The sequence below is a fragment of the Pinus tabuliformis genome, chromosome 4_1, assembly GCF_031772625.1.
Source record: "Pinus tabuliformis cultivar Carrire ecotype Pingquan chromosome 4_1, CPIR1, whole genome shotgun sequence".
Taxonomy (NCBI): Eukaryota; Viridiplantae; Streptophyta; class Pinopsida; order Pinales; family Pinaceae; genus Pinus; species Pinus tabuliformis.
This window is the reverse complement of record NC_142303.1, coordinates 800214807-800225281: the sequence shown is the minus strand read 5'-3', so window position 1 is coordinate 800225281 and position 10475 is coordinate 800214807. Positions and strand designations below refer to the sequence as shown.

Genomic DNA, 10475 nt, shown 5'->3' with positions numbered 1-10475 from the left:
TCTGAGACCCTCTGTTGTTGCCGCATTTCACTCTCCTATGTGGCCATTGTTACAATAATTAAAAGTTTCTATATCTGATGGTTTTGTGGGAATTAGTTTTTGTTTGGTTTCCTATTATGTTTTTCTCCTATTTTAATATTATCTCTATTACTTGTGATACAGGGAAGAGCCCAATGTTGATTAGGAAGGATATATGCGATCAATCAGCTTTTGAAAACCATTGTTTCAATCAACTTCTAAAAACCATTCACCTTCCCTTCACCTATCTTGGCAACACTTTCGTTTCTAGGCTTTAAGCTAGATTTTTTTTCATCCTTTAGACTGGTAGAGCTCAAGATTGCTTTTGGCCTCTAGAAGCAGGCTCTCCAATCAATATCATGAATGAGAGAAACCTACTTAGATGCCCTTTGACCAACATGTAAAGCAAAGTAACAGAGAATAATCAATGTAGGAATTGAAGCCATCCTTCTCCAAAGAACACAATTTGGACCAAGAGTGGAGGAAAAAATGACTCAATGATGGCCTTGGAATGCTCCATATCTAGATAACTTCCCATGTAGGAAAAAATTCCGAGTGCAATGGCTGCCTCTCCAGCCATAGATAAGTCTCTATGATCTAGATGTTTCACAAGGGGATGGATTTAATCAATTTAATTAATTATGAAAATAGCCCCTAAGACCAAGATCTATTGTAAAATGGCTATAGGCCATAGCCCTTTATCATAAATCAATGGAGATATTTTATTAACAAAATATATGATATATCATAGTTTCTGGATTTACGATATCGGAGGAATCCCTTTCAAAATCCTCAATATCATAAGTCGTGGGCCCACTCAACAGTGGTTGTATTTTATTGGAGGGAGGACCCACATTCCACATCATTGCTTCCACTCCCACATATTGGAGATTTCCTTTCGAGACACATTTTAAAAACTCTGATAACACCATTCTCCAATACTCTGATATGGTGTTCCCGTCGATATTCTGATATGTGAATCCTGCGTGTATGTCGATACAACATATCCCCTCCGATCTCCAATCTCCGATCACCGATACAACATTCTCTCTAATCTTCGATGTCCGATAGTGATATAACCTCTGATGTTCGACTTCCGATAATCATATCCCTCCGATGTTTGATCGCTAATATCCCAATGCACCTCCGATATGTCATTTCATTCCGATCTCCTATATATGTTTCCCCTTCGATATGCGGATATGATATGGTCTATAAACGGAATTTAAATATGATATCGCATCCGCTCCATATCGTAACCTCCCAATATCGATGTTTTTTTGTTTGTGCGCATTATAAAAAGTTCTGACATCCATTCCTCTGATACGCTCTATTGTTGCCACTTTTCACCCTCCTATGAGGCCATTGTTATAGTAATTAAAAGTCGCTATATCTGATGGTTTTATGGGCATTAGTTTTTGTTTCGTTTCTGATTATGTTTTTCTCCTATTTTAATATGATATATGATACATGTGATAGAGGGAAGAGTCCAATGTCGATTAGGAAGGATCTATGTGATCAATCAACTTAAATCAACTTCTGAAAACCATTCACCTTCCCTTCCCCTGTCTTGACAACAATTTCATTTTTAGCCTTTAAGCTAAAATCTATTTTGTTCCTCTGGACTAGTAGAGTTCGAGATGGCTTTTGGCCTCTAGAAGCAGGCTCTCCAAATCAATATTTTGGACGAGGGATACCTCCTTAGATGCTCTTTCACCAACATGTAAAGTGAAGTAACAAAGAAGAATCAATGTAGGAACCTGAGCCATCCTTCTCCAAGGCACACAATTTAGACCAAGAGTGGAGGAAAAGATGTCAACTCAATGATGGCCTTGGAATGCTCTATATGTAGATAGTTTTCCCCGTAGGAAAAATTTCCGAGTGCAGTGGTTACCTCTCTACTCATAGATAAGTCCCTATGATCTAGATGTTTCACAAGGGAATGGATGAGCCTGGTTTCTCTAGCAGGAAAGGTCTGAGCAAGGCATCCAATCGATTTTATGTAGGGAATCAAAAGTCGAGATTCAAAATCATCTTCTTGTATAATTATGAGAAGTTGATCAACCAATGCCTCAGCAGTAGGAGAGTTGGTCTTAAATGTAGATCTTCTGAAATTAGGATACTCCTTTGGTATAGCTATAATCGCCATCAATACCATGGATGAATTACACTGCACTTCAACCTTATCATCTGTGCACCTCAATAAAACACATTGTTGAATCCTCTGGTGCAAGTAGGGTAAACTCTAACCACCATCGCCCAGGTACATCTCCACTCTTTGTTTATAAATTACAAGTTAAAAAGAAGTCTCAATGACCCTCTTGTCTTGCTCTGTAGGAAAAAAACGGTGCCTCTGTAGGACAATGGGATGTAGGCAGGAGGCACATGAACAAACCCATTACGCAGTGAAAGAGCATGCTCTGTCGTACGCAGTGAAAGAACTAGGTACACAACTTACACAACTACCTGTGTCTTTCATTATCGTAGTGCAACTATGAAAAGCATATTCTTCTAAGCCGACGAATCTGCGACAATGTCATGAAGATGAATCTCATAATTACCTATAAAAATTAATATGCCAAATTCGTCTTCCCTATTTTACAAAATTATAATTTTTATGTCATTCTTGAAATGCTGAAAACCCTTTGCTTTAACGACTATAGAGTGGGAAAAATTATAATTATATAACTTAAATTTATATTAAAAATATAAAATTATGGAAAATATGTTATTATATATTTAAAAATATATATTTATAATAACAATAATTGTATACTTTAGTGATATCATTTTTAAATTATCACTAAATTTCAAGTTGACTTTGACTCTGAATTTTAAGGTTGGCATGATAAGGCAAGCGAAGATCTCTCGCATAGTTAAACTTTTCATTAAAACAATAATATAGCGAAAGAAGAAATATATTGTTATTATTATATTTACATAATTAGAAAAATTTAGAAAAAAATTGATGATTTAGTGGTTAATTGGGTAGTGGAATAATTATTAATAACTGTTATTTCTTAATGTAGATTAACTGATCATTATTATACCAGAAAACCATACTAAATGGAGATGAAAGAAAATTTCCACATCAACCAAATAAAGAGGACAAATTCAAAGAGGAATAAATAAATAAATAAAAACACAGGGGGTCAAAAATATTTAATAAAATCTGTTTAGTCATGAAAGCGATCATTTTCAGCTAATGTCAAAAACAGACAACTAGTGCGATTTGTTGAGGTGTGAAGTAAATGAAGGGTCCAGAGACTGTTGGAAGATGCTGAAAGATAAAAAGGATGAAACAAAACTATATTTATATTAATGAAACAGATTTTTTCATATAAAAAGTAACATTACAATTCATATATTGTATGGTAAAACATTGAAAATGTTATCAGCATTCATTGAAAAGCCCAGAAATATTCCTTTCCACATTCTCATTTTCCCAAAATAATTTTTGCCACCACTCAGTCTCTGCAATAATTTGCTGTAACATGGAGAGTTTCTCCATTCCTCTGGGCAATCTTCTCAATAATGGACACCTCCTTATCTTCAAGGATTGGGATTGAAGTTTAGGCATTGTTTTGTCATCCCACACATCATGGAGTCCCACAATATTCTCTAGCTTCTCACACAATTGCAGCTCCAGTCTCTCTAACATGGGAAGGCCACCACTCCCAACCTGTGACTCCCTAAGCTCACGGCACCGCCATATTGAAATGTACCTCAGATTCGGTAACTTCTCTAATACCAATCTTCTCAACAGTGGACAATCATTTATCAAAACTTGAAGTTTGGGCATTACTCCGTCATTGATTACACCAGAGGGCCCCACTATAGTCTGAAACTTGTACAGCTCGCGAAGGCTCAAGTCCTCTAACAGCGGAAGACCACCAGTCTCAATTTCTAGTGCTTCAAATTCTCGGCAATCGGATATGTCTAACTTCTTTAATCTACGTAATTTCTTTATTCCCAATCTCTTCAACGATCTACAATATCTTATCTCTATATCTTCGAGCTCTGGCATTGTTTCTTCACTTGACACAACAGACATCCGAAGATTCAATCTTTTCAACATTGGAAAGCCTCCGCCCAGAATTCCATTCCAAATTTTGCACGCAGGAAGCTCCCTACGTTGGGGACACACTGACAAATATATAGTTCTCAGATTTTGAAACTGAGAAATGCAACTGGGTAAACTTACCCCCTCATAACTGTGCAGGGAAAAATGTTCCAACTTCTTCACATTCTCCATGTTGAAGGGAAAAATATCTTCCGCTACATCCGTAACTGCATCGTGGACGCACCTTACATCCAACCTCGTTAGGTCCGTCCATGTAGTCATTGTACGCACCTTACATCCAACCTCGTTAGGTCCGTCCATGTAGTCATTGTACTATCTTTAATTTCTGGTTTTACTCTTACTCTTGCCCTCAGCTCCATCAGATTCAAGAAATTTGCAAAATCCCCCACATTTATAGCACATCTCTTGCTCGATGGCAAGAACAGCTTGTTCAATGAATTGAGGTGACACAAACCATCTGGAATACCCATTAAACTATTACATTCTTCTAACTTTAGATGCTTTAGATCTCTGAGCTTTACGATGTTGTCCTCATCATATATATTTTACATCATTTTATTTATTTATTGATCACTTGACCTCTTGAGATAATGGCACTTCAAAATCTGGAACACTCGAAATATGTGCAAAAATATATTTTACATCATTTTCCACAGAAGAAAAATAATTGAAGTGTCATCAGTCTTCATTGTTTAAATTTAATAATCTAATGTCATGAATGAAATTTTGATTGTCTGCCCTGCTTCAGACAAACGTCACATGAACGTTTGTCAAAAATAAGCACGAGAGTGATTCATAAGATTTAAGTGTTGCCACAGTGGGAGGGATTTCACGACGATTAAACGCGTTTTTCCTGAATGGGACAAGGATACCAATATTGTAGTGCTGTGTACTTTTTCAAAAAAGTTAATCCCGTAATCTAAACCAGCTGTAATTGCGCTTAGAAAATAATAGAAATTTTGGTATGAATTTTAAAGAAACTTTAAAAAATCTTAGTTGTAGTTAAATTTTAAGTTTTTGATGGTACGAAAGTTTTTGACAGTACCCAATTCTTTTTGTAGCATAAAAACAATTTAAACATTCTTATAATTATTTTTTTTCAAAAAAATATCACCAAATTCCAGCTTCCACCCAGAAATTCACCTGCCCTTCAAAATTGATTTTATCATCTGCCATTGACTGCTATTAAATTATTGTTCTGCTGACAATTTGATTGTTAGTTTACTATTGTTGTGTTTTTAGCCTTTAATTACTGTAGTATTTAATTATATTGTTGTGTTTTTAACCTGTAATTACTGCAGTATTAAATAATTGAGTGTATGTTCAGATAGCACGTTTTGCGTTGCCCTGGCCATCAGGTTATGTAAGCGTCAAGCATCGGTCCATTGTCGATTTCTTGAACCTGGGCTTTAGGTTTGGAATTTGGCAGGTATGGGATAGTCGTAGATTTCTTGAACCTGGAGCTTAGTTGGGTTTTGGCAGGTATAGGAGTCTCGTGGCGTGAAGTGAAACAAATTGAATGGGACCTCAAATTTCTAGAGTAGATAATCTCACAAATTTCACTGGAAAGCAAAAACAATTTTAAAAAATCAAAAGGTTGGTTTTTGAATATTTTTATGATAGATATGAGATTCAACTTCATAAAAAATTTTCAAGAATTTTTAGACACTCAAAATCATGAAGTTTGACAACTGTAATCTATATTTTCAAAAATCTCTATCCGATTTTATCATAATCTTACCAGAATTTCTATTATTTTCTAAACTAATTTATAAGTTCTTTAAACTACGCTAAAACTCACCGCTTAGGTTTGGATTTGGCCAGGAGTAAACCTCCCAACATAATGGATTGTGTTGGAAAGGCAGAAAAGACAAAGCATGAATTATTCACACATAAAACATGAGCTGCTCCTCTTCTATTGATCACACAAAACATGAGACTTTATTGATCACACAAAACATGATACTTACAATGGTGAAGGGTATTTAACCTTTTCCAACTAGCGACTTGCCTAAAATATTTTAACATGCACACACACTTAACTTAGTTAACTCACACTCTAAATATGAACTGCTCTTCATCCATCACTAGACTTGACTCAACGTTCAACACTCAACACTCAGTTAACTGACTCTTTAATTTTATCTAACTCCACATGCGTGAGTAATTACAATTTCTAACACTCCCCCTTAATTACGACCGTATAACTCAACATGACTTAACTATCACACAAACATGTCTTCTGGTCTATGTCTCAGCTAGGCTTACAATGACTCAAAACTTTTACAATTTTGCATTTTCTTTTTCTCTTCTTCCAGATTTTGTATCCTCGAAATTGCTTCATTCTTTGTTGAACTTTCTTGAAGTAGGCTTTATTGACTTGTTGTCGCTGCAATTTTTCTTTGACTTGTCTTGAGCTTCTTCTGAAAATCAATTGGATCATGTCTTCTACAACTTCCTCTTCAAATATTTGTTCAACCACAGGCTGCTGCCAAAACATTGCATCTTCAAATTGTCTTCTTTGCTTTGCTTCTTGTGCTTTATATTCATGACTTTGACTCACTTCAATTTGTTCTATTGGTTTCTGAATCCATTCTTCAATGAGCTTCAAATTTGCATCAAATTTATTAACAACCTTGCTTTCAACTTCTTTGCCCATGCTATTCTGAACACCTGCATATTCAAAGACAATGTTAAAAACATGTTTATTATGATCTTCAGTGAGAGCTTCCTGTTCTACATTTGCCTTCTTTTCAACTGCATGGAGATTGTCTTCCACTGTTATGTTGTTAGTGGATATTCTCATAAAAAACTCTTCAATCACTTTATCTTGTTCTTGATCATCAACTCCTGCTAGATGACACACTACTTCATGAGCAGTTCCAACTGCTTCATATCTTGCTGCTACATTGGCAACTTCAACCTTCAATGTTTCATCAAACATTGCGCTTACCATATTGTCACAATCAATCCCCATTTCAAAAAAGAAACCACACATATCATTAACATAATGTTCATCCACACTATGGTGGGATATTTGAGCATGCATGTGCTCATTATCAATTTCAACTTCACCAAATCCATCAGCTGCGGCTGGATTCACCAATTTACATATCACTTTATAGTCATCATACACATGTGTCTCATCACAGTGGGATTCACAATCATTTGCATCATCCACCTTACAGTGGAGTCCTTAAGCATTTATTTGCTCTTGCTCTATTTCACACACAAAAGCTTCAACTTCTCTCTTTGCAATCTTTGTCGTGTCTTCTTCATCCATATGCATGCTTGCATAATGGGTTTCAATTTTATGGGTTCTCCAAGCACACAAAGGCTTCAACTTCTCTCTCTGCAATATTTGTCGTGTCTTCTTCATCCATATGCATGCTTGCATAATGGGTTTCAATTTTATGGGTTCTCCAAGCTCTGTTTTCTTCTCAAAGTCTTGCTCATCTACTCTCATATCTGCGGCTTTTGCTTGTGACATAATCTGTTGTTGCATGTCACTCTCCTTTGTGCCAAACTCTGCTTCCAAGATCTTCCATGCTTCCAAGGAAGTTATAGCTTTTGCTACCTTGCACAAACACTTCTCATCCAATGCATATTTTATAAAATTCAATCCTAAAACATCACATACTGCATCATATGGGTTATTAGATTCATACTCAATTAACTCTTTAGCTCTAAGAAAAGTTAACATCTTGATAACTCAATGATCAAAATATTCACCTGTAAACATAAGAGGTGGTAGCAGATCAAAGCTACACCAATCACCCTCGATTTCTTCTTTGTCTTCTGCTAGACTTTTCAGTTCCTCGGCTATGGCCTGAACCTCTCTAACCATGGCAACAATCTCTGCCTCTTCTTTTTTATTCATTTTCTTAGTCTTCTTCAGTTGCACTTCCTGACCCATGATTGTTGTCATTCCTTTTCCTATAGTTACTTTGCTGATTGCATGAGGTTGTCTTCCATATCACCCCTAAAAAAATATATAATTTTCAATGTGCGTCCCCTAGAGAACAATCTTCACCAAAAAAATTGTCATACTTGACAACAAAAACAAAATATTTTATAAAAAGATAAACTTTGCAAAGCCCTAAACTCTCTTGCCAATAAAATCTTTTTCCTTATACCATGAAACTTTGTTTTTTCTTTTTAATAAAAAAAACTGAATTTTTTTTAACCAAAATCCACTTTATAATATTCAACCATAAAACAAGCCTTCGACCCTTAAAAAAAAACCCTCTTTTCAAATCTCCTTCATAAAAAAAGGTACTTCACTAGCTCATAAAAAAAACTTATATCATTACCTTTTCTTTAAACCTTGCATTAAATCCCTTTTAGAATAAAGCACTTTCAATATCTCCATTTAAAAAGGACTTTCGAATGAATAAACCACTTTGAACTTGCTTACCAAAGAAAAAAATTCCCTTTTAGAATAAAGCACTTTCAATATTTCCACTTAAAAAGGACTTTCGAATGAATAAATCACTTTGAACTTGCTTACCAAAGAAAAAAATTATCTCGTGCTCTCCAAAAAGGTTTAAGGTCTTTACTTCTAATGGGTTGCACGTTAATTCCTTGCCAACGTGGCTTATCAGCCGACAGCGTAACTCAGACTTTGACTTTTCAATAGACGGATCTCTAACTCGAGGAAGCGTGATAGTTCTTCACCACAGCGACGACGAGAACTGGTCCTGGTGTATGACCTTACAGCAGACAAACTTTCGAGTAACTTTCGGCTCACACGCGAAGCCCTTGTGCAAGCGGCTGTTGCAGGCTCTTTTATTCCCGAAATCTTCTCGCTATAACACCTTAAAAAGATTGACTCTCTTCGCACAGTGTGACTGTGAACTTTGAAGACCGCCGCTGCACACTCTTTCTCTACTATTTCCAATTTAATTATTCAAACTTCGCTCTGATATCAATTTGTTGTTGAAAAAGTGTAAGGAAGAGGGTGGCGTAGAGAGAGGTAGGGCGGTTTTCGAATTAATTTGGTGTACGGCCTGGTGTGAATGAACAGCTGATAATATAGAAAGTTAATAATAAAATACAAATTTCAAAAAATAATTTTTAAAAGATTATTGATAATAATATTATATTTTATTATATTAAATTAGATTATTAAATTAAAATATAATTATGTTTAGAATAGTATTTCTATATTTTAATTTAATTATTGATATCATTAAATAGATGGTAAGGATTTAATGAAATATTTGAGAATATTTTTAATAATTATAAATTAAAAATTTTAATTTATGTTAAAATAGTTATGTTATTTTTGTTATTTTAATTGAAATGATTAATTTTTTAAAAATAGTATATTAATATAAATTATAATTTTTTAGATATTTCGTATTAGTAAACCATTATATTAATCCATAATATTATAACAATATATTTATATATTAAAAATCTCCATAATTAAAAATTATATTGATTCTTTTTAACATTAATAATAATAACAATTTACTCACAATCATACTAATTAAAAAAAACACTCTCTCCAAGAACAAAAATTGTACATTCAATGGTTGAAGAGTGGGGAACGAAACATTTCCTTGTTATAAACAAAGATAGTTTGTTGTTTTACACGAAGTCGAGGAAAGTAACGAAGAGGGTGACCTAGAGAGAGGTAATTGGTGGTTTTCAAATTAATTTGATGTTCCACTTGTTGTGGTTTTTTGAGCGAAGCAATTGGTGGTTTTCGAACTACTTCAATGTTTAATTTGTTGTTGTGGTGTTGGCAGTCATTGCGACTATCATTATAAGGTTAAATTATTTATAGAAATTTAATAATTTTAGTAATTGTTTTAAAAAGTGTAAATTAGAAATTTTCAGAGGACTATTAAATTGAAAAAATTGTACTTTTTATTTTTTTTTAATATGTATAAATATTTAATATATGTATAATTTTTTTTTACGACTAATAATAATTTGAAATAAATTTATAATTTAGTTATTTTTTGTGATTTTTATAATTTTAATAACATAATATGTATCATAATTTTTTGTCAAATTTAATAGAAATAATTGTATTTATATTCTTATTTTTCCAAATCAAAAAATAATTTTATTACAAAAACATTTTACTTAAAATACTTATGTTACCTACTACATCCTGGACCAAAATACAATATTTTGTTCAAAATTCAACATCCTTAACCAAGGTAATCCCATTTGAAGAAACTCACTCGAATTTGTGAAAGGCACATCACTCTTTATATTATTATCAATGGGGACGTGCATTTGAAACGCTAATCAAACAACCAAACCTCAATTAATGAACAACTTTAACATTCAACTTTATTTTAACGCTTTTAAAAAAAATCTCTATAATAATCATAAGTGATGCAGAGTTGTACAT

The 10475-nt window shown here is 33.8% G+C and overlaps 1 pseudogene; it reads right to left on the bottom strand.

Annotated features, from left to right (window-relative positions):
• Positions 1 to 1625: 1625 nt before the first annotated feature.
• On the bottom strand, positions 1626 to 2497 carry LOC149178620 (uncharacterized; annotated as a pseudogene).
• Positions 2498 to 10475: the final 7978 nt, after the last annotated feature.